The sequence below is a fragment of the Somniosus microcephalus genome, unplaced genomic scaffold (assembly GCF_052327205.1).
Source record: "Somniosus microcephalus isolate GS21.2 unplaced genomic scaffold, FLI_Smic_1.0 unresolved_chr1, whole genome shotgun sequence".
In the NCBI taxonomy this organism is placed as follows: Eukaryota; Metazoa; Chordata; class Chondrichthyes; order Squaliformes; family Somniosidae; genus Somniosus; species Somniosus microcephalus.
The window spans coordinates 41211484-41233704 of NW_028225179.1; the positions used below are offsets into that span (position 1 = coordinate 41211484).

General features: G+C 46.3%; 2 non-coding genes across 2 annotated transcripts; one reads left to right on the plus strand and one right to left on the minus strand.

Moving 5' to 3' along the window:
* Positions 1-9598: 9598 nt before the first annotated feature.
* On the plus strand, positions 9599-9670 carry trnat-cgu (transfer RNA threonine (anticodon CGU)). The gene has a single exon. It is a non-coding gene; the product is annotated as a tRNA-Thr (tRNA).
* Positions 9671-18758: 9088 nt separating this feature from the next.
* On the minus strand, positions 18759-18832 carry trnat-agu (transfer RNA threonine (anticodon AGU)). Its single transcript has one exon. It is a non-coding gene; the product is annotated as a tRNA-Thr (tRNA).
* Positions 18833-22221: the final 3389 nt, after the last annotated feature.

Consider the following 22221-nt stretch of genomic DNA (forward strand, 5'->3'; position numbering starts at 1 on the left):
GTAAAAATTCTGAGGAGGAGGAATTCCTGGAATGTTTTCGGGACGGTTATCTGGACCAATATGTCGAGGAGCCGACTCGAGATCAGGCCATTTTAGACTGGGTATTGTGCAATGAGAAGGGACTTATCAGCAATCTTCTTGTACGAGGCCCCTTGGGTCAGAGCGATCATAACATGATCGAGCTCTCAGTCGAGATGGAGAGTGAGGAAATTGAATCAGAGACTAAGGTCCAGAACTTAAATAAAGGGAATTACGAGGGTATGAGACGGGAATTGGGTAAGATTGATTGGGTGGTGTTTCTGGGGGGATTGACAGTGGATAGACAATGGCAAGCATTCAAAGATAGAATGGAAGAATTCCAGAACATGTTTATACCGGTTTGGCATAAAAATAAACCTAAAAAGGTGACTCAACCGTGGATAACGAGGGAAATTAGGGACAGCATAAAATCAAAAAAAAGGGCATATCAACTGGCAAAAAAAAGCACCAGACTGGAAGATTGGGGGCAGTACAGGATACAGCAAAAGAGGACAAAGGGATTAATCAGGAAGGGGAAAATAGAATACGAAAGTAAACTTGCAGCAAACATAAAGACAGACTGCAAAAGCTTTTATCGGTATATCAGGAGGAAAAGACTGGTAAAATCCCAAGTCGGTCCCTTGCCGTCCGATTCGGGAGAATATATAATGGAGAATAAGGAAATGGCAGACCAATTAAACTCATACTTTGGTTCTGTATTCACAAAGGAGGACACAAATAACCTCCCAGGAATATCGGCAAACATAGGGTCTAAGGAGAGGGAGGAGCTGACAGAAATTAGTATCTCTAGGGATATGGTGTTGGGTAAGTTGAGGGGACTGAAGGCCGACAAATCCCCGGGGCCTGATAAACTACATCCTAGGGTACTTAAGGAGGTGGCCCTGGAGATAGCAGATGCTCTAAGGATCATCTTCCGGAACTCCATTGACTCGGGAACAGTACCCGTGGATTGGAGGGTAGCTAATGTTACCCCAATATTTAAAAAGGGGGGTAGAGAGAAAGCAGGGAATTATAGACCAGTAAGCCTTACATCGGTTGTGGGCAAAATGCTAGAGCCCATTATTAAGGATAAAATAGCGGAGCACTTGACAAATGGGGAAAGGATCGGACAGAGTCAACATGGATTTACAAAGGGTAAATCGTGTTTGACTAATCTGCTGGAATTTTTTGAGGAAGTAACTGGTAAAATAGATGGGGGAGAGCCAGTGGATGTGGTGTACCTTGACTTCCAGAAAGCCTTCGATAAGGTTCCACACAAAAGATTATCATGCAAAATTAAGGCTCATGGAATTGGGGGCAAAGTATTAACGTGGATAGAGAACTGGCTGGCGGATAGAAAACAGAGAGTTGGAATAAACGGCTCGTTTTCGGAGTGGCAGGCAGTGACCAGCGGGGTGCCGCAAGGATCTGTCCTGGGACCCCAGCTGTTCACAATATATATAAATGATCTGGATCAGGGAATTGGATGCAATATTTCCAAATTCGCTGACGACACTAAACTAGGAGGAGGGGTGGGCTCTGATGAGGATGTCAGGAGGCTACAGTGCGATTTGGACAGGTTGGGGGAATGGGCGGATACGTGGCAGATGCACTATAATGTGGATAAATGCGAGGTTATCCACTTTGGGGGTAAAAACAGGAGGGTAGATTATTATCTAAATGGCAATAGATTGGGAGATGGGGAAGTGCAGAGGGACCTGGGTTTTCTTGTGCACCAGTCACTGAAGGAGAGCATGCAGGTGCAACAGACGATTAAGAAGGCAAATGGCATGTTGGCCTTCATATCAAGGGGGTTCGAGTATAGGAATAGGGATACCTTACTACAGCTGTACAAGGTGCTGGTGAGAGCGCATCTGGAGTATTGTGTACAGTTTTGGTCGCCCCATCTGCGGAAGGATGTTCTTGCCATGGAAAGAGTGCAACGGCGATTCACCAGGCTGATACCTGGAATGGCGGGAATGACCTACGAAGAGAGATTAAATAGTTTGGGCTTGTACTCACTGGAGTTTAGAAGATTGAGAGGGGATCTCATCGAAACATATAAAATTATGGCAGGCCTGGACAGGCTGAATTCAGAGAGAATGTTTCCAATGGCCGGGGAGCACAGAACCAGGGGCCACAGTCTAAAAATAGCGGGCAAATCATTTAAAACAGAGATGAGGAAGAATTTCTTCACTCAAAGAGTGGTGAGCCTGTGGAATTCCCTGCCACAGAGGGCTGTGAAGGCTAATTCAATAAATATTTTCAAGAGAGAATTGGATATATTTCTGAAGGCTAAGGGGATTAAGGGTTACGGAGAAAAGGCGGGGATGGGGTACTGAACTGATAAGATCAGCAATGATCTCAGACGAAGATCAGCCATGATCTCATTGAATGGCGGAGCAGGCTCGAAGGGCCGAATGGCCTACTCCTGTTCCTATCTCTATGTTTCTATGTTTCTATTTAGTCCCAGAAAACTTCGGTTCAGACCCGTAATCATATTCAGACATAGAAGCTGACAGAGGGAGCACCATCACAGGCACAGACTTTATAGACGGAGCCAGTCAGCTCCTACTCTAACACAGGGAGCACCACCACAAGTACAGGCTTTCCTACACAGGCCCAGGTAGCTCCTACCCTGACACAGGGAGCACCATCACAAGCACAGACTTTCATACACAGACCCAGTCAGCTCCTGCCCTGACACAGGTAGCACCATCACAGACACAGACTTAACTACACAGACCCAGGGAGCTCCTATACTGACACAGGGAGCGTCACCACAGGCACCGACTGTCCTACACAGACCCAGGGAGCTCGTACCCAGAACCAGGGAGCACCATCACAGGCACAGACTGTCCTACACAGACACAGGGTGCTCCTACCCTGACACAGGGAGCACCGTCACAGGCACAGACTATCCTACAGAAAACCAGATAGCTCCAACCCTGATCCCTGGAACACATGTGCTGACCCAAGAGCTTCTGCTCCGACCCATTCGCTCCTACATAGACCCAGCCAATTCCTACAATGACTCAGCCAGCACCTATGCATGAGCCACTGCACTGACATGGAAACTTCCTACATGGGCACGGACAGTTCCAAGAAAGGCACAGAATGTGCCTACAGGGACCCAGGCATTCCTACGCAGAACCAGACAGCACATACACAGACCCAGACATTCCTATGCAGAACTAGACAGCTCCTACGCACACCCAGGCCGCTCCTACACAGACATTCCTTCACAGACCCAGACAGCTTCTGCTCAGACCCAGACCTACCTACACAGACACAGACAGCTCCTACAAAGACCCAGACACTCATACACAAATCCAGACAGATCCTGCACAGACCCAGATATTCCTACACAGACCCAGACATCTGCATCATAGAAACCAAAGCAAAATGCTGCTGATGCTGGAAATCTGAAATAAAAACAGTAAATGCTGGATATAATGAGCAGACCTGGCAGCATCTGTAGAGAGAGAAACAATTAATGTTGCAGGTTGATTGCCTTTCCTTTGCTTCTTCATAAACCCTGGTTGCTCCTACACAAACCTAGAAAGAACCTGCACTGACTCAGATATAAAATACAGAGCCAAACAATTCCTACCCTGACACAGACTGCCCTTACACAGATCCAGATATAACGTACAGACCCTGACAGCTCCGACCCTGACACAGACAGCGCTTACAGAGATCCAGATATAATATGCAGAACTAGATAGCAGCTACTCTGGCAAGACAGCTCGTACACAGATTCAGAAATAACGTACAGTCCCAGACAGTCCCTACGCTGACACAGACTGCCCTTACACAGATCCAGATGGTTGGCCTCGAAATTAGGTTCGGGGGCTTGCCGCGCGTGCAAGCCCACGATGTGCACTCACCCGGTGCGCCGACATCTGAAGCCTGGGCCTGCTTGCAATTCCTGTCACTGGCCCGGTTCAGATGTTCGTGCGCTGTGCTTGCCTGATCCAGCGGCGTAGTTTAAGCGATGTGCCAGCTGGGATCAGGTGAGCAATATGCAGCCAATCAGGGGAGGGGAAACTTCATTCATGAGTTTGATAGTAAGATCTGTCAAACTCATGAAAAGTACGGGCGCCCAAAAGACTAGTTTAACTTTAAATAAAATTTTAAAAAGCATCCCAATAATTAAATAAACTATAAATAACTTTTAAAAAACCATTTTAAACAATTAATCAAATTTTTGAAAAAAATTATTTTTTAAGAAATCGGGTCTAAAAATAAACTTACCTTACTGTAAAGTCCTTAAAAACAATAAAGCTGTGGAAAAAAGTTATAATTTTAAATAATAGACCACTTACCTTAAAGAATCAAGTCCTTACGCCTCCTTTTTATATGTCTAAAATGTTCAGGCCCTTGCACACGGGCAAACCTGTCAAAAAGAAGGAAGTTCAACTTGTGCGCGCAGGACCTCTGAACCCCTTGGAGGAAATGTCGGTTTCTCGCGCATGCGCTGTGCATGCTGAAATCCGGCACTTCCAACGGGCCCACGCGTGAGGATCCCGTCCGTACTCACGCGTTGGGACCGGAATTACTGGCCCAACTGTATGGTGGCATCGTCAGAAGAGATGCGATGGAACTTAAAAAAAGGAATAGAGTCCTTACAGGACGCAAGGTGGGAGGACGTGGCGTCAAGTTAGCTTTGGGAGCAGCTGGGCTTCTTTGGTTGAAGTGAGTAGATTCAAAGGAGAAATAGTTCAATGTAAGTTCAATACAAGTTCAGCCAGGCGGTGGAGAGTGGTAGTGGATGGTGACTGTGATGTCCTCCGTTCAAGGAAGAAGCGGAGGGCCATCCAGCCGTCCTGGTGGGGAATGGGGGTGTCGCGGGATTGGACGCCCACAGTGAAAGGGAGACGGTGAGGACCAGGAAACCGGAAAGTAACTGATGTTATTTTTCCCACAGCAGCTTTCAAATCACTGGCATTATCAATGGATTTGTATTTTGACGTGAAAGGAATTTGTTGAATTGTGTACAACTGCGCGTCGCTGTTTATATCACCATGATGGCCGAGTGGTTCAGGGATCTGAGTGAAGATTGAATGTACGTCATTACGTGTGAATTCTGAGCCCCCCAATGTTGGATGCTTTCGATTGTGATAACTCATCGAAGTATTGTAATCATTGGAAAGGAAATTTCAATATTTATATTTCACATTTCCAGGCAGCGTTGCTACATTTACAGCAGGTGCTCTGCCGATTGACAGAAAATAGGAAAAGGAGTGGGCCATTCAACTCTTCGAGCCTATTCCACCATTCAGTGAGATCATGGCTGACCTGGATCTTAACTTCACCCACCTGCTTTGAACGTCTAATCCATTCGTACCCTTGTCTAAAAGAAAACTATCGATCTCAGGTTTAAATTATTAATTTAATTGGCAAAAGATCGCGAGGTGAGATGAGATTGTTTTATTACTGAGGGGATGAGATTGTTTTATTACTGAGGGGATGAGATTTTTTTTATTACTCAGAGGGTAGTTATGGTCCGGAGTGCATTGTCTGAACTGTTGGTGGAAGCAGATCCGCTTGCTGATGCAATAGTCAGGAGGGAATTGGATAAATACTTGATGACGAACAATGTGCAGGGCTGTAGGGAAAGTGCGGCATTCTATGGGTCTATGATGCGACAATCCTCTACGTCAGTGAGCTTGTGTTTTCACCGGTAAACCTCAGGTTACGTCTCCAATTTGCGCCCGTGCCGGCAGCGACTTTCTCACCTTTAATGTGATGTTTCTCTTTTTCTCGCTCTATGATTCGCTCTATTTCTCTCTGTTGCTGTATTTATTTCCTTGTGTCAGTCTCTCTGTATGTCTCACTCAGTCTCAGTCACTTTCTGTAGGCTTTTCTAATTGGGTCTCTGTTTATCCGTCCAACTATTACCTTCTCTCCGTCACTCTCTCCATCGCTCCCCACATCATTTTACTCTGCACCTCACGTGTTAACCCTTTAAGCGCTGATTCAGTTTACAGCTTGCTGATCCTGAGTGTTTCACGTGCATTTTTAGATTATTCCTTCATAGGTGTTCAGTGTTGAACGGGAGGGTTACATGGTCTATGGGCTAAACGCCGAGGGAGTTCTTGTTTAGTTACGCACGATCAGTTCAATGCATCACTTGCCCAGCTGCTGTGCTTTTTCAGTTCAGCTTTTCACCGTCTGTAGCTTTAAGAAAATGTCTTTATCCTCTCACATTTTTAGATTATGCTGACGTGTAGTTTGCTCGGCGCTGAAAACTAAATTTAGAGTCTGCAAGGGATTTGTCGAATTTTCAAGCACTGCGCGGCACGGATTCTATCACCAGGATGGCCGAGTGTTTAAGGCGTTACATTAAATTCTAATAGAAGTGTGTTCAAGTGTGCTCGAACCCCACTTCTGGTAGATGCTCAGGCAACGGGGGTTGAAAGTAAAACCTCCAGCCAATTTTGGAATGAAATGGATTAAAAGTCATTTGATCTCTGCAAGGAATGGTGCCATATTTATAATTCACCCTTCAAGACAGCGTTTCTTCATTTACAATTGGTGTTCTGAACATAGGAACAGGAGGAGGCCATTCAGCCCCTTGAGCCTTTTCGCCATTCACTGAATTCCTGTCTGAGCTGTGTCTTAACTCCATCCATCTGCTTTGGCAACACATCATTTCAACGCATGTCTAGCAAAGACGTACCGATCTCAGGTTAACATTATTAGTTGAGCTGGCATATACTGCTATTTTGTGGGAGAGAGTTCCACACTGCTGCCAACCTTTACGTGAACAAATGCTTCCTAACTTCTTTCCCGAATGGCCTGCCTCTGATTTTACAATTTGTCCCCTTGTCCTAGACTCGGCCACCAATGGCGAAAAAAAGGTTTCTCTCTATCTACCTGATCAATTCGTTTCAAAATCTTAAAAACCTCAATCAAATGCCACAACCTTCTAAATTCCAGGAAGTAGAAGCCCAGTTTATGTAATCTCTCCTCATATTTTAACCCTTGGAGCGCTGGTAACGTTTTGGTGAATGTGCACTGCAACCCCTCCATTGTCAATCTTTACTTTCTAACGGCCGGTGCCCAGAACTGTACATAGAACCAAGTATTTGTTAGCTGTAGAATAACTTCCTCTCCTTTATATTCTAGCCTCTCGTTATAAAGCCTTATATGCTGTGCGATTTCTTGATTATTTCTGTACCTTACTGCTACCTTTTAGTGGTCTGTGTGCATGAACCCGAAATAACTTCGGAACTCCACTGTTCCGATCTGTGCACCATGTAATCAATACTCCGATCTACATTTTTGGTCTAAAATGAATGACGACATAATTACCTGCGTTGAAATCCATCAGGCACGGTTTCGCCCATTCACTTAAGCTATCAATATATCTTGGTAATTATATGCTGCTGGCTACACGACTTAGCGTAGCACCAACCTTTGCATCATCGGCAAACTTGGATATATGGCTCTATATTGTGTTTTCTAAGTCATTAATGACGATAGAAGGAACAATTTATTTAATATCAACATTTATGAATGGGCCTTGCTGGGACAACCTGGCAGGGTCTGTGGGGAGAGGAAGTTGGAGTTAAGGTTTCAGCCCGATGACCATCTGTTACTACAAATAAACATCACGCAATTGTTAGTTTTTAAATAGTGAAAAAGAAAACTCGCTCTCCTATAGCAGCTTTCACGACCATGGGACGTCCGGATTGCTCACGAATGCTCAGTCTGACTCCCGACAGGACCACTAGGATCCAGACCTCATTACACTCTTGATCCTAACATGGCCAAAGGCGAGGTGAGAGTGATTGCTCTTAGCATCAAAATAGCATTAGGCCGAATGTTGCATCAAGGAGCCCGAGTAAAATTGAAGTCAATGGAATCTTTCGGGGGGCGTGGAGTAGGGGGAAACTCCTCTGCTGGAAACATGCCTAACATAAAGGGATATGCTTGTGGTTGTTGGAGGCCAATCATATCAGCACCGGGACATCACTGCAGGAGTTAATCTTCACCTGCTTCATCAAAGACCTTCCCTCTATCATAAGGTCAGAAGTGGGGATGTTCAGCGATGATTGCACAGTGTTCAATTCCATTCTCATCCCATCAGATAATGAAGCAATCCTGGCCTGCATGCAGCAAGAACTGGACAACATTCAGGCTTGAGTTGATACGTGGAAAGTAACAATCGCGCTGCACAAGTGCCAAAGCTTCTTCCACAGCACCTCCCAAAACCGATGCCTGTACCTCCTAGAAGGACAAGAGCAGTTAGTGCATGGGAACACCACTGCCTGCAAGTTCCCCTCCAAGGCATGCACCATCCTGACTTGGAAATATATTGTCGTTTCTTCATTGTCGCTGGGTCAAAATCCGGGAACTCCTTCCCTAACAGCACTCTGGGTATCTTCACCTCACGGACTGCAGTGGTTCAAAAAGGCACTCATCACCACCTTCTCAAGGGCAATTGGGGATGGTCAATAAATGCTTGTATTGCCAGCGACACCCACATCACATGAATGGCGAATGTTTTTTAAAAAATTGCTTTACAGAAAATGAAGTACTTTTTGAAGCGTGGTCACTGCTTGTAATGTATGAAAACACGGGTGCCAATTTCTACACAGCAAGATCCCACTGGTGATGTTGGCTCTCGGACACAGATATGCCCAGGACACCTAGGAGAACTCACTACCTGTTAGAATCATAGAACCCTAGAAATTTGCGGCACAGAAGGAGGGCCATCGGCTCTGGACGAAAGACCTATCCAGCCTAATCCCACTTTCCAGCTATTGGTCCGTAGCCTTGCAGTTTACGGCACATCAAGTGCATATCCAAGTACTTTTCAAATATGATGAGGGTTTCTGCCTCTACCACCATTTCAGGTAGTGCGTTCCAGACCTCCACCACCCTTTGGGTGATAAACGTTCTCCTGAACACCCCTCTAATCCTTCTACCAATTACTTTAAATCTATGGCTCCTTGTTATTGACCTCTCTGCTAACTGAAATAGGTGCTTCCTATCCACTCTAGCTCGGCCCCTCATAATTTTATACACCTCAATTAAGTCTCCCCTCCGCCTCCCCTGTTCCAAAGAAAACAACTCCAGTCTGTCCAATCTTTCCTCAACGCCAACATTCTCCAGTCCTGGCAACACCCAGAGGACAACAGAGGACTCAAACTGAATGTAATTGGAAAGAGCACCAGAGGGCAGATGAGGAAACATTTTTTTACATTGCGAGTTATTATAATCTGTAATGCTCTGCCTGAAATGGTGCTGGAAGCAGATTCAATAGTAACTTTCAAAAGGGAATTGGATAAATACTTGAATTGGAAAATTTTGCAGGGGTATGGGGAAAGAGCTGGGAATAATTGGATTGCTCTTTCAAGAGCACGACGGGGCAAATGGCCTCCTTCTGTGATGTATGATTCTCTAATTATCTGAAAGGTTTTATTGAGGGATTCATGTAAATGAGGCTGTTATTTGCCTGCTCCACTATCTCAGTTTATTTCTGTGTACAAGTGCCTGTTCTGTTTCAACCTCATTGAAATGATTCGGGGTTCGGTACTAATGAAGCTCAAGTTAAACTCTGACATACGGCGTAGTGGCCAAGTGGTAAGGCGTCGGTTTCGTAAACCGAAGAGCATGGGTTCGACCCCCATCTACGCCTCGTGACATTTATCGCATTTAATTTGACATTTTTAATGTTTCTCCTTTTTATCTCTATCAAATACATTCATAACTTTGAACATTTCTTTCAACTCTCCTCTTGACATTCTTTGCTCTAAAGAGAAAAATCCCTGCTTCTCCAGTCTCTTTGCATAAATGAGGTCCCGCATCCCTGGTACCATTCCAATAAATCGATTCTGCACTCCCTCCAAGGCCTTGCCTTCTTTCGTAAAGTGTGGTGCCCAGAATTGAACGCAATACTCCAGGTGAGGCCTCACCAGTGCTTTATAAATGTTTAGCATAATTTCCTTGCTTTAACACTCTATTCAGCTATTAATAAAAGACAGGATCTCAAATCCGTTTACACAGCTTTCTCAACTTATCCTGCCACCTTCAATGATTTGTGTGCGCACACCCCATGTGTTCCAGTTCGTGCACCCTCTTTCAAATTGTACCATTTAGAGCTGGTTAATTAATTGCAGGGGAGAGCATTCTGAGTGGTTTCGGGGCCAGTGGTCTGCAGAGGGAGCCGATTAAACGAAATAATCGGCCCCATTAAAGTTCTACCATTTAGTTGACATTGCCTCTCCTCATTCTTCCGACCAAAATATATCACTTTGCACTTCTCTACGTTAACTTTATCTGCCATGTGTCTGCCCATTTCACCAGTCTCTTTCTCTTCATACTCCCCCTTTGTAGCTCTTACTATCTGCTTTGTGACCCTTTGCTGTTCTTTGCAACTTTCCCATTCACCAGGATCGCTGCAATGTTTTGCATTTGTGTTTGCTTCTCCTTTTATTTTAATGCGGTCTCTTACCTCTAGCCGCCCATGCCTATTTTTTGGCCAGTAAAGTTCTTGCCCCTCAGATGTTTAAACTGATTCAATTTCATCTTAAATTATTTCAGAACACCTCCCACTTCTGTCGTTTTACTTGTGAACAGATTTGCCCAGTTTATTGTGGCCAGGCTCTGTCTTGTTGAAGACGGCCTTGCCAAAACGTAGAATCTTTGTAGCTGCTTTGCATTTCTCCCTCTCAAACATTGCGGTGAACTCGAACATGTTATGATCACTATTAAATACAGTTTCACGTACGCTAAATCTGATGAATAAATCTGGCTTGTTACTCATTACTAAATCTAATATGGCATGCCCCCTTCTTGGTTCTAGGACATATCGTTGTAGAAAACTATCCCGGACACACTTAAAAAACCTTTCTGATAAGTGCTAGTCTGCTTACCCCAATCTCTGTGAAAGTTAATATCCCCCATTAATACAACACTGCCTTTATGACGCGCTTGTCTAATTGCTGCATTTATACAATCTAGCACTTCAGACCAGCGACCAGGGAGCCTATACACAAATCCCACTGTCTTAATCGCTCAGTCTTAAATCGTTTCCTATTTCTTAATTCTAACCATAAATTCTCCACTGTCTGTTTACCTCTCGTTATATCCTCCTTAACATTGAATTGATTTCATCCTGAATCACTAAGGCTACTCCTCCCCCTGCACCATTTCCCTATCTTTCCTGTAGTCCTCCAGCAGCACCTCCGCCCCTTTGTATTCCCGCCATCTTGAGATTAAGGCTAATATTCCATGAACCTAGCATTTTTTTGTACGTGTCCGGTAGTTTGAAGTAATTACTCTACGTGGACTATTAAATCTCTCTGCTCCTCCACAGTTCCTAACATTTTGCCATTTTGAAATTACTCTAATCCACCCGTCAGCCACAGTTTTGCCCATTCACTTAAAGTATAAATGTTCCCTTGCAAATTTCTGCTTCCATCTACACTACTTACTGTGCTGCCTAACCTGGTGCCGTCAGCAAACTTGGACATACGATGGAAGTCATCGAACTGTGAAAGAGGGCTCAGAATGGGAATCGAACTTTGGGCTGGCGTGAAAGGGCGTTGGTATTCGGAATGTACAAAATACAGTCCCCAATGCTCCGCTTATCTGCAGCAGACCGAACGTAATTCGTAATATATGTTCGATCCTTATTGGTTGCTGTAACCTGATGCTGTAGCTCGGTGAATCATTGTTTCAATATGGAAAGGGTTTTGCCTCTGTGGGACAATCAGTTAACACGGTCGGCCGTGAGCTCAAAAATTAATGGTTCTACGAACGATCGGGTAATCCTTACATTATTGGCTCACAGTTTCAGGTTTCAACGTGTGTTTTGACTGAAAGGAAATGTGCTACAAACATTGCCAGCTGGGCAGAGCTGACATTCCCACCATTAACCCTGCGATCGGAAGCAGGCACATCAAAAATATGTAAAAGCCTGAGATTGGCTTCACGGAAATCAGATTTCATCTTAGCAGACAAGTCTCCGAAAGGCCAATGGGAGGCTGTACTGGTTGCAAGAGAGCTGGTTAGCTGTGACATGCATATTTCCGCAGTGAGCCAGACCAGACTCTATCCAGGTTTCCACAATGAAAGTCACACCGTTTATTTTGGAAAAGCAAAATGATACTTACATCCTGACTGGTTTCAGTTGATATTTGAGAGATCATTATAAGATCCTGCAGGGCTGCCTCGGTTAATAACAACTGTCCGAAGCTGCATTTCAGACATGCCATCAAATCCATCGTTTTGTTGCCGTTTTCCAGAAACCCGAATGAGTGAGGCCGCGAAAAGCAGCTCTCTTCAATCACCCGCTGCTGGCAAGAAGCCGCGAATGTGGCCTCAGTCAGCGCATTACAGCCCATCTCTGGTGAACACGATACCACTGAAGCAGAGTTGTGCACAACTTTGCATCTCTCGCCTATAGGTGACGTTGTGGAGGTCGATATTATAGAATGGTAGAATATTACAGCACAGAAGTGGGCATTCGGCCCATCGTGCCTGTGCCGGCTCTTTGAAAGAGCGAAACAATTAATCCCACTCCCCTGCAATTGCACCATAGCCCAGTATTTTTTTCAAGTAGTTATCATATTGCATTTTCAAAGTTACGATTGAATCTGCTTCCACTACCCTTTCAGGCAGTGCATTACAGATCTTAAATATCGCTGCGTATTAATGTTTCCTCATCTCTAAACATAACAGAAGTCTTTCATCCCTTGTGCCATTCTGGTAAATCTCTACTGCAGACTCTCTGAGGCCTTTACATCCTTCCTCACTGTGGTGCCCAGAATTTGCCACACTACTCAACCTTATGCCTAAATGATGTTTTATGAAGTTTGAGCATAGATTCCTTGCTTTTGTTCTCTATTTCCCTGTTTATAATATCAAGGATCCCGAATGCCGAATACTGTCCTGCTGAATATTTAAAATGTTGCCAACCCATCAGCAAACTTTGAAATTTGCTCCCGATACCCAAGTCCAGGTCATTTATATATAACAGGAAAAGTGATGGTGCTAATACCCACCCCTGGGGGACCCTACTGCAGCGAAGGCAGCGCATTGCTGTCCATCCTTGGGAAGCAAGATACAATATGGCCTGGCGAAGCCTCCTCATACACCGAGCACAGCGACATAAAATCCGTGGAGATTGAATCCAGGTCAATCGGCCTTCCAGCAACAGTTGGCGAGGACCGAATGAAATGAAACGTTTTACTTGCCTCAGTGAGGAAATCACTGGATAATGTTACAGGAAAAAAACAGAAAATGCTGGAAATACTCAGCAGGTCAGCCAGCGTCTGTGAAGAGAGAACCAGAGTTAACGTATCGTCAGAACTGGAAAAAAGCAGGAGAAAGAACAGATTTTAAAGCAAGTGTAGGTGCTGGGAAAGGGGGAGGGAATGAAAGAACAACAAGGATGGTCTGTGATAGGATAGGAGGCAGTAGAGGGTAAGAGACATTAACCGATATTCAAGGCAAAAGGAGCTGGTAATGGGGCAGCTTAAGAAACAAAAGATGGCTCTAGATGAAGTGTAAATTGCCCTGACAGAAGGAAAGGCAGCTGCCATGTGGGAGCGAAGAAAATAAAACACAAATAAACAAAAAAGAAGTGTGGAAAAAAATATACATGCTAGGTGCCGAAGTTATGGTCTGAAATTGTTGAACTCTATGTTGAGTCCAGAAGTCTGTAAAGTGCCTAATCAAAAGACGAAGTGCTGTTCTTCGAGCTTACTTTGAATTTCAGTGGAACAATGTAAGAGGCCTAGGACGGTGAGGTCTGAGCGGGAGTGCAGCGGAAAATGACAGTGACAGGCGACCGAAGCTCCGGGTCGCCCTTACGGACTGAATGGAGGTGTTCTGCAAAAGGCCACCCAATCTGCGTTTGGTCTCCCCAGTGTACAGAAGACCCCATCGTGAGCATCGAGTACACTATAGTAAATTGCAAGAAGTACAAGTAAATCGCTGTTTCACCTGGAAGTGATGTTTGGGGCCCCTGACAGTGGGAAGCAGGTGGTATAAGGGCATGCGTTGCATCTCCTGCGCTTGCACGGGAAGGTGACGGGTGAAGGGGAAGAGGTGATTGGGGTGATAGGGGAGTGGACCAGGGTATCGCGGAGGGAGCGGTCCCTTCAGAATGGTGAAAGGGGAGGTGAGGGGAAGATTTGTTTGGTGGTGGGATCACGCTGGAGGTGGCAGAAATGGTGGAGGATGATCCGTTGAATGTGGAGGCTGTTGGGGTGAAAGCGTAGGGGAACCCTATGGTGGTTGCAGGAGGGAGGGGCAGAGGTGAGGGCAGAAGTTCGGGAGATAGAACGGGCATGGCTAAGGGCCATGTCAACCACAGTAGAGGGGAATCCTCAGTTGAGGAAAAATGAAGACATGTCAGAGGAACTAGTATGGAAGGGGGAATCGTCAGAGTAGATGTGGTGCAGATGGAGAAACTGGGAGAATGGAAGAGAGTCCTTACAGGAAGCAGGGTGTGAGGGAGTGTAGTCCAGGTAGCTGTGGGAGGAAGTGGGCTTATAGTGAATGTTTGTCAGTAACCTATCCACAGAGATGTTGACTTAGAAGTCGAGGAAGGGAAGGGAAGAGTCAGAGATGGACCATGTGAAGGTGATGGACGGGTGGAAATTGGAAACAAAGTGAAGGAAATTTTCTAGTTCAGGGCGAGAGCAGGAAACAGCACCGATACAGTCATCAATGTTCCAGAAAAAGAGGTGAGGGAGGGGACGTGAGTAGGATTGGAACAGTAAGTCAGGATGACCAGTCGGTCTCAGGTGTTTAGGTCGGGGTTGCTCCTGGAGGTGTGGGCTCGCATCCCACTTCTGACGTTTAATCCTTTGTTTATATAGCACGATTTTGCGAGAGGTCATTTTTCGGCCCTTTTGATTATTGCTTCCAGAAAACGAAGCCGACTTCCATCCACGGCAGATTTGTTTTATTGGTTGTAAGTATGAATTGTGTTAGGAGTAAACAGAACAGGGCCCGTGGAATCAATCCATTATGCTCAAATTTGCAGTAATCCACGCAAGAGGTTATCGGACGGGACCGAAATCAGTCCACAACAATCTCCAACGGTTCTGGAAGAAGGTCACTGCAAACCACGATATTGATGTCAAGCCTTTAAAGACATCAATTAATGTCTTTCTTAGCAATCAATTACCTGTGGTCCTTGTAAATATAATCGGATGTGTCCATGTTAGATAAAGATGTATTTGTGAGTTGCTGTTGTGCTGAATGCAAGTGATTTTGCGTCTCTGTAGTTTGCTGATATACTTAGATGTGTCTGTATTATCTATATATATATAAAGCGGTCGATCTGTCTGTCCTTCTGTCTGTCTGTCCTTCTGTCTGTCTGTCCTTCTGTCTGTCCTCACGTGTGCGTCTGTCTGGTATGCGCTCGAAAGTTATAGAGCGTACCTACGCGTGCGTTACGTCAAAAGAAAGCTTACCTCTTCCAAAACGGTCTAAAGCGTATTTACGTTTCAGCCGGGCAAAAATCGCGCCCGCGGTATCCGAAAAACCTTCAACATTCCGCTCATTAGCATCTCATTATCCGCTCATTAGCGACAGAGTGACCTCGAGGTTTGGTGACCTGACGGTCGACCAATCGGTGCTTGTGTGGGCGGGCCTTATCGTTCTGAACTGAGGTGAGTAGCCGCCATCTTGCTTCCATTTTTTTCCTGCTTTCTGCTTCTTTCTTTTCAAATATACATTTCCAGCAAAATAAAATTGTTTTATTAAATTGTTTTAAAAAAAACTAGACTCATTTGTAAGTATTTTCTCTAACCTGAAGATTCTTTTTCCTACCTTTCCCCGTTTTTGTTAGGCCTGAAAGCCTGGGCCTTTCTTGCACAGCCAAGCCCAAGCTAGGTAATTGTCCCACGGTTTCTGCTAAGCTCCTCACCAGCGCCCCCCCCCCCCGCACCCCCCGGTGTCACGTTACCCGGGGCAACGGCGTCAGCCACGAGGGTCAGGGTGGGCCAGCAGGAGCAGCTGAGACGTGGCGTCTCTCTGTTCCCCGCTCGGCTCGGGCGGGGGGTCGGCGGGGCTCTCGGGAGTGCGGATCGCGGCCGGGGCTTGGTGAGCGGGAAGGGTTACCCCGGCAACCGGGTCCGCCAGCCGTCTCTCACAGCCGCAATCGGCGGTCTTGAAGCCAGCTCGGGAGGGCGGGGCTCCGGAGGGCGGGGGGCCGGTGTTTGGAAGATCGGGTATCCGGAGATCGGTGGTGGGGTTGGTGGGGGGTGCCAGGGTGAGCCTCGGGGGGGCAGGGATCAGGGGGCTCGGGAGTTCGGGGGGGACGAGCCTCGGGGATCAGGGGGCTCGGGAGCTCGGGGGGGGCGAGCCTCGGGGATCAGGGGGCCTCGGGGATTCTCCCCCTTATCCTCCCCTTCCCCTCCCTCTCCCCCCTCCCCTTCCCCCCCTCCCCCTCCCCTTCCACCCTTCCCCCTCCCCCTCCCCTTCCCCCTTCCCCCTCCCCTTACCCCTCCCCTTCCCCCTTCCCCCTCCCCTTCCCCCTCCCCTTCCCCCTTCCCCTTCCCGCCCTTCCCCTTCCCCCCCTTCCCCCTCCCCGTCCCCCTCCCCTTCCCCTTCCCCCCTTCCCCCTCCACTTCCCCCCCTTCCCCCCTCCACTTCCCCCCCTTCCCCCCTTCCCTCCCCCCTCCCCTTCCCCCCTTCCCCCTTCCCTCCCCCCTCCCCTTCCCCCCCTCCCCTTCCCCCCTCCCCTTCCCCCCCTCCCCTTCCCCCCTCCCCTTCCCCCTTCCCCCTTCCCCCCTCCCCTTCCCCCCTCCCCTTCCCCCCTCTCTTTTCCCCCCTCTTTCCCCCAGTCGCTCTCTCTCTTCCCCCCAGTCGCTCTCCCTCTTCCCCCCAGTCGCTCTCTCTCTTCCCGCAGTCGCTCTCTCTCTTCCCCCCAGTCACTCTCTCTCTTCCCCCCAATCGCTCTCTCTCTCTCTTCCAACAACAACATTCCCTCGAAAAAGCCTCGGCACCGCCGGGCACTTCAGCTTGTTATTAATGTATTGGTGGGTGATCTGTGTCAGTTATAAATGTATTTCTGAGGTCTGAAAATGTCCAGTCCGGCACGATTCTACCTTCTCATTGCCCCACGTGGGGTACGGTAGACTATCTGTTCCATTCGCATTCAACATTTGATTTAGTAACTATGTTGACGTTTAGAAATGTGATAATTATAAAAAAAACAACTCTTGTTCCACCAGCCTCTCTGACACCGCTTCCGCATCTCATAATCTCTCTGCTACCTCCCAAGTGTCCCTCAATCTTTCTGATACAACCTGAGTGTTCATTACCCACTCTGATATCTCCATAGCATTGCTCACCCTCGCTGATAGATCCTCAGTGTCTCTTACACTCTTTGAAACATCCGAAGCGTCCCTTACGCGCTCTGATACATCCTGAGAGTCTCTAACCTCCCTGATACCGCCACAGAGTCCACTACTCTCTCTGGTATCCACTCAAAGCCCTCATACCCCCTTGATACTATCTCAGGAACCCTTCAATTCCCTCTCATCCTCTGAGCTGACCTTTGCTCTCGCAATCCCCTCTGAGAAACTTTTAGACTCCCTGATACCAGGTGCAAAGAGTGTTTTGAATGCCGTGGCTCAGGCCAATATGGGCGGAACCGGCTGACTTCACAGTGTGTGTAGGAAAGTTAAGTGGACTTTGTGTGTGAGAAGACCACCGAAACGTTTTGCTTGGAGCTCCGCTCTTGAGGCAAGTTTTGTGTTGTCAGGTAAACTGCTACAGTGAAAGCACAAAATTAAAAACAGAAAAAGCTGGAAATATTCAGCAGCTCAGGCAGCATCTGTGAAGAAATATTCATTTTACCAGGACATCACTGCCCACTGTGACTGATACTTCACGTGGGTCATAACTTACAATTTCAACATCTCCGTGCAAGGAACAGTTTGGGCGGGAATGAGCTCCTTGCTGATTTGAGAAAATAGAGCGAGGCAGCAAAACAAAACTCCCCACTGCGGATTGGGCAAAGATGGCACTCAGCTGCAGGAGCCTTGGATGTGTTGAAGTAATGAAAAAAAATCTAGTCTGAAATGCAACAACGCTAGAACTCGAAACCCTGCGTGTAGAACGGAGTCGATCAACGGTCCATCTCCTTAACCTCTCAACCACCGCGCCCCGTAAACACAGCACAGAGAGATCTTTTCTTTCCTTCTTTCTCAATGCAAATCCCTGGACCCAAAGCAAAAGCAACAGGAAAGTCAACTTTCAGTTGTCAGTCCCCAGCATGTGAGATAGCAATGACGTGTTAGCCTGGCTGAGCGTTCTAAAGCGCTGGATTTAATTTTCAGTCTTTTCAGGGGAGTGGATTCAAATCCCACCGCTGCCACAATTATGTTTTTTTCGGGTTTTACCAAAGAAATGCTCGCTGCAAAGTTCAAAATAAAAATATATGATATAGGAAGCATTGATTGGGTCAAACAGCATCTAGTGAGTCATACTCTTCATCAACAATCCCTTTATTAAGCGGTATCGTGCGTGGCAATGCTATTCTTTTTATTCCCTCCTGGTATGTGAGCATCGCTGACAAGGCCAGCACTTATTGCCCATCCCTCATTGGCCTTGAGAAGGTGGTGGTGAAATTCAACGCAGGCCTCGCAGCCACTGGAGCCTTCATCCAGAATGGGAACTGGTGCAGGCACAGTTACTTTTAAAAGAATTGTCGCCTTTTCACACGAGAAGAAACTCACCCCTGGAGATTCTATAAAAATAGGCCCCGCTGGGAATCGAACTCAGGATCTCCTGTTTACTAGACAGACGCTTTGACCAGCTAAGCCACGGGACCCAATGCTGGCGCAATTTCTCGCCCCCACTCACTGATGTCTATCAGCTTCCGGTCGCAGTCTTCTGGACTCTCAGGCCGTTTCTTATTTCTCCAGCTCTCTTGTCTATTCCGCCATATGTCCCATTGCTCTCTGTACCTCCCGCTTAATTTATCTCAGTGTCAATCTGTGAGGTGATTCTGAATGATTACCCTATGTTTGTGTCTTATATGAAATAAATGGGGGGATCAGACAACTCTTCCTCTGACACTGGTTAACAAATAAGCCAACAGTTATAACACGATATTGTTTACTGTGATGCAGCAAATACAATATTCCATCTTAAAAGTTTCAGTTTCAATTCTGTGCAAAAGAATAGCCTGCCTTTTAATCTGACGTCACAAACGCCACCATTGCACCTCAAGGTGATTCATAAATAATAAGCAGAGAAGTCAAGCACTGAAAGGGTATTGGTAGAAACGGTTGTGAGACTGTAGAATGCACTGGCCCAGCAAGCAGCAGATTTAAAACAAGGTTTAAAAACCGGCAGCCTGTGGGAGGAAGGGGGCAGAGAGGCAAGAGAGACACAGGAAAGATCAACTTGGAAACTATTGGCCCCGAATCTACTTTAAACCCCCCACTGTATTTCAACCCATTTAATGTCAGATTCACAAATTGATGCATGTGGGCAATATAGGACATTTATCGCTGTCTCTGGTCTATAATAACTGCTTTATTATTTGATCCCACCGCTGTGTTTAGGCTCTACCCTGAATATTTATCTCCGACCTAGAATCAGTTTGTAATCTGGAGACAAGGTTTCTGCAGCCGGCGGGCAGGGAGCAGAGGCTGTGGCTGATCTGTGTCATGTGGGAGCAGAACACAATGTTTCTGCTGTTTATTTTCATTACCCTGCAGAATATTCCATACTGTTCTCAACATCTTACATACCGTTAAATATCGGAAGTTTTCTTTTATTGTAATGATCGCTGCGATTCTTCTGGACTTGCTGAATTTGCAGCAAATTAAATATCACGAAACCGTCATCGCCAACAATAAACAGGGTCAGCGATTTGAGAATTTAGTATCCTGTAGCCGATATCTTCGCAGCTGCGATGGCCGAGTGGTTAAGGCGTTGGACTTGAAATCCAGTGGGGTTTTCCCGCGCAATTCGAACCCTGCTCGCAGCGCGTTTTCTTATTATGATAATTAACTACTTCAAATAATTTATTTTCTTCAATTTGCTCCCTCTCGGAGGATTTTGGATTTTTCAATGCCGGTTTTAAGGAAGCTAAAGGATTGCCGAGACAACTGGATCACTTACTTCAAGAAGGTTTGCTGTCTGAATTCCAAAAGTTTTCTGCAGAATGTCTGGAAGCTCCAGATAAGGAGGCCTCGACAGTCTCTGAGGTCCCTTCACATACACTCGGTGCTGTCCGGTAGCATCAGTCTGTGTAACCGTGGGAGAGAGAGAATGGAAAGTCACTGGAAGGCTTGTTTCTGTCAGCAGCAATGGTACAAGAGCAGCCATTCTAAAGTAAAAAGCAGAACACATTCCAGGAGACAGTCCAGGAGACAGACAAACGGAGTGGAGATCTGGAAGACTGACCAGAAAAAAAACAAGGAGGACACCAACTCATAATTCATCTCTCCCTCTCCCGAAGCAGAAGAATTGAACATTCTGAGTTTTGAGTTGCACCACTGAGGCTGTACAAGTCTCTCTCTGTAAAACTTGTATATTATGTCAATAAAACGATTTGTTTGAAATGTTTGAAGCTTCATTTCATAAGGAATTTTCTGAATCGGGCTGCATTGGTTCCGAAGGCCGGCTCTGCTTTCGCAGAGCTTGACTGTCGGGAGGTCTCGCAGGTCTAAATGTATCGACTGGTTTCAAAGCACCAACTCAGATTGGGGCGTATGGGACATGTGGCCCAGGAAGAGTGGTGGTAGCAGAGCACACTTAGCAGTTTAAGTGGCTGAAAGTGAATGTTAGATTAAGGAAATACCGCAGGAAAATTATAATGAAATTGAAGGGGGAAAGTAAAGGAGAGCTATTGATTGTGGAAGGAAGAAAAGTCTGCGTTATGTTTCGGTTTGGAGCCGAAGTTGCTGCGGCCAGAATGCAGATTATTAATCACTATACGAGCACGGCACCACACATCAACAACTGGAGCTCTGCAAAGTATCGCATGGCACTGCTTCGGAAACATGGATTTTTGATGAAGAGTCCAAAATCAGCACCGCCAGAAATACAGAAGCGGTGAAATTCAACGGAGGCCTCGCAGCCACTGGAGCCTTCATCCAGAATGGGAACTGGTGCAGGCACAGTTACATTTAAAAGAGTTGCAGCCTTTTCACACGAGAAGAAACTCACCCCTGGAGATTCTATAAAAATAGGCCCCGCTGGGAATCGAACCCAGGATCTCCTGGTTTACTGGACAGACGCTTTGACCAGCTAAGCCACGGGACCGAATGCTGGCACAATTTCTCGCCCGCACTCACTGATGTCTATCAGCTTGCGGTCACTGTCTTCTGGACTCTCAGGCCGTTTCTTATTTCTCCAGCTCTCTTGTCCATTCCGCCATATGTCCCATTGCTCTCTGTATCTCCCGCTTAATTTATCTCAGTGTCAATCTGTGAGGTGATTCTGAATGATTACCCTATGTTTGTGTCTTATCTATATATATAAATCGGTACTTCTGTCTGTCATTCTGTCTGTCATTCTGTCATCGCCTGTGCGTCTGTCGGGCTATGCGCTCGAAAGTTACAGGGCGTACCTACGCACGCGTTACCTCCAAAGAAAGCTTACGCTTCAGAGACGGTTTTAAGCGTATTTACTTTTCAGTCGGACGAAAAGTGTTCGCGCCTTATGCAAAAAACCTTCAGCAAAAAACCTTCAAAATTAAACTCATCATCTGCTAGCATTGATTGACTGACATCAAGGTTCCACCAATCCTGTTCCGTCACGACTGACCAATCCTACAGTACGGTCCCCTGATGGTTGGCCAATCGGTGTGTGTGTGGGCGGGACTATTCGTTTTCATCTCGGGGATGTGGCAGCCATTCTTTCACTAAGCTTCCAGCTCAAATTACTTCAGCTTCCAGCTTTAACGACTTTCAAAGTTAGTATCTCTTTTAAAAATAACATAAGATTTACCAAAAACGTTTTATAAGTACTTTCTCTTTCATTTTTCAACCTTTTAAAAGGTAGACATACAGGGACACAGAAAGGGCCCTAAGCCTGCCACTCGATTTAAAATGTTGCCCAGCACCAGATTCACAAAAGGACACAGACAGGGCCCCAAAGCCATAAGTAGTTTCACTTTCATTTTGCAAGCTTTTAAAAGGTAGACAGACAGGGACACACACAGGGCCCTAAAGCCTGCCACTCGATTTAAAATGTTGCCCAGCA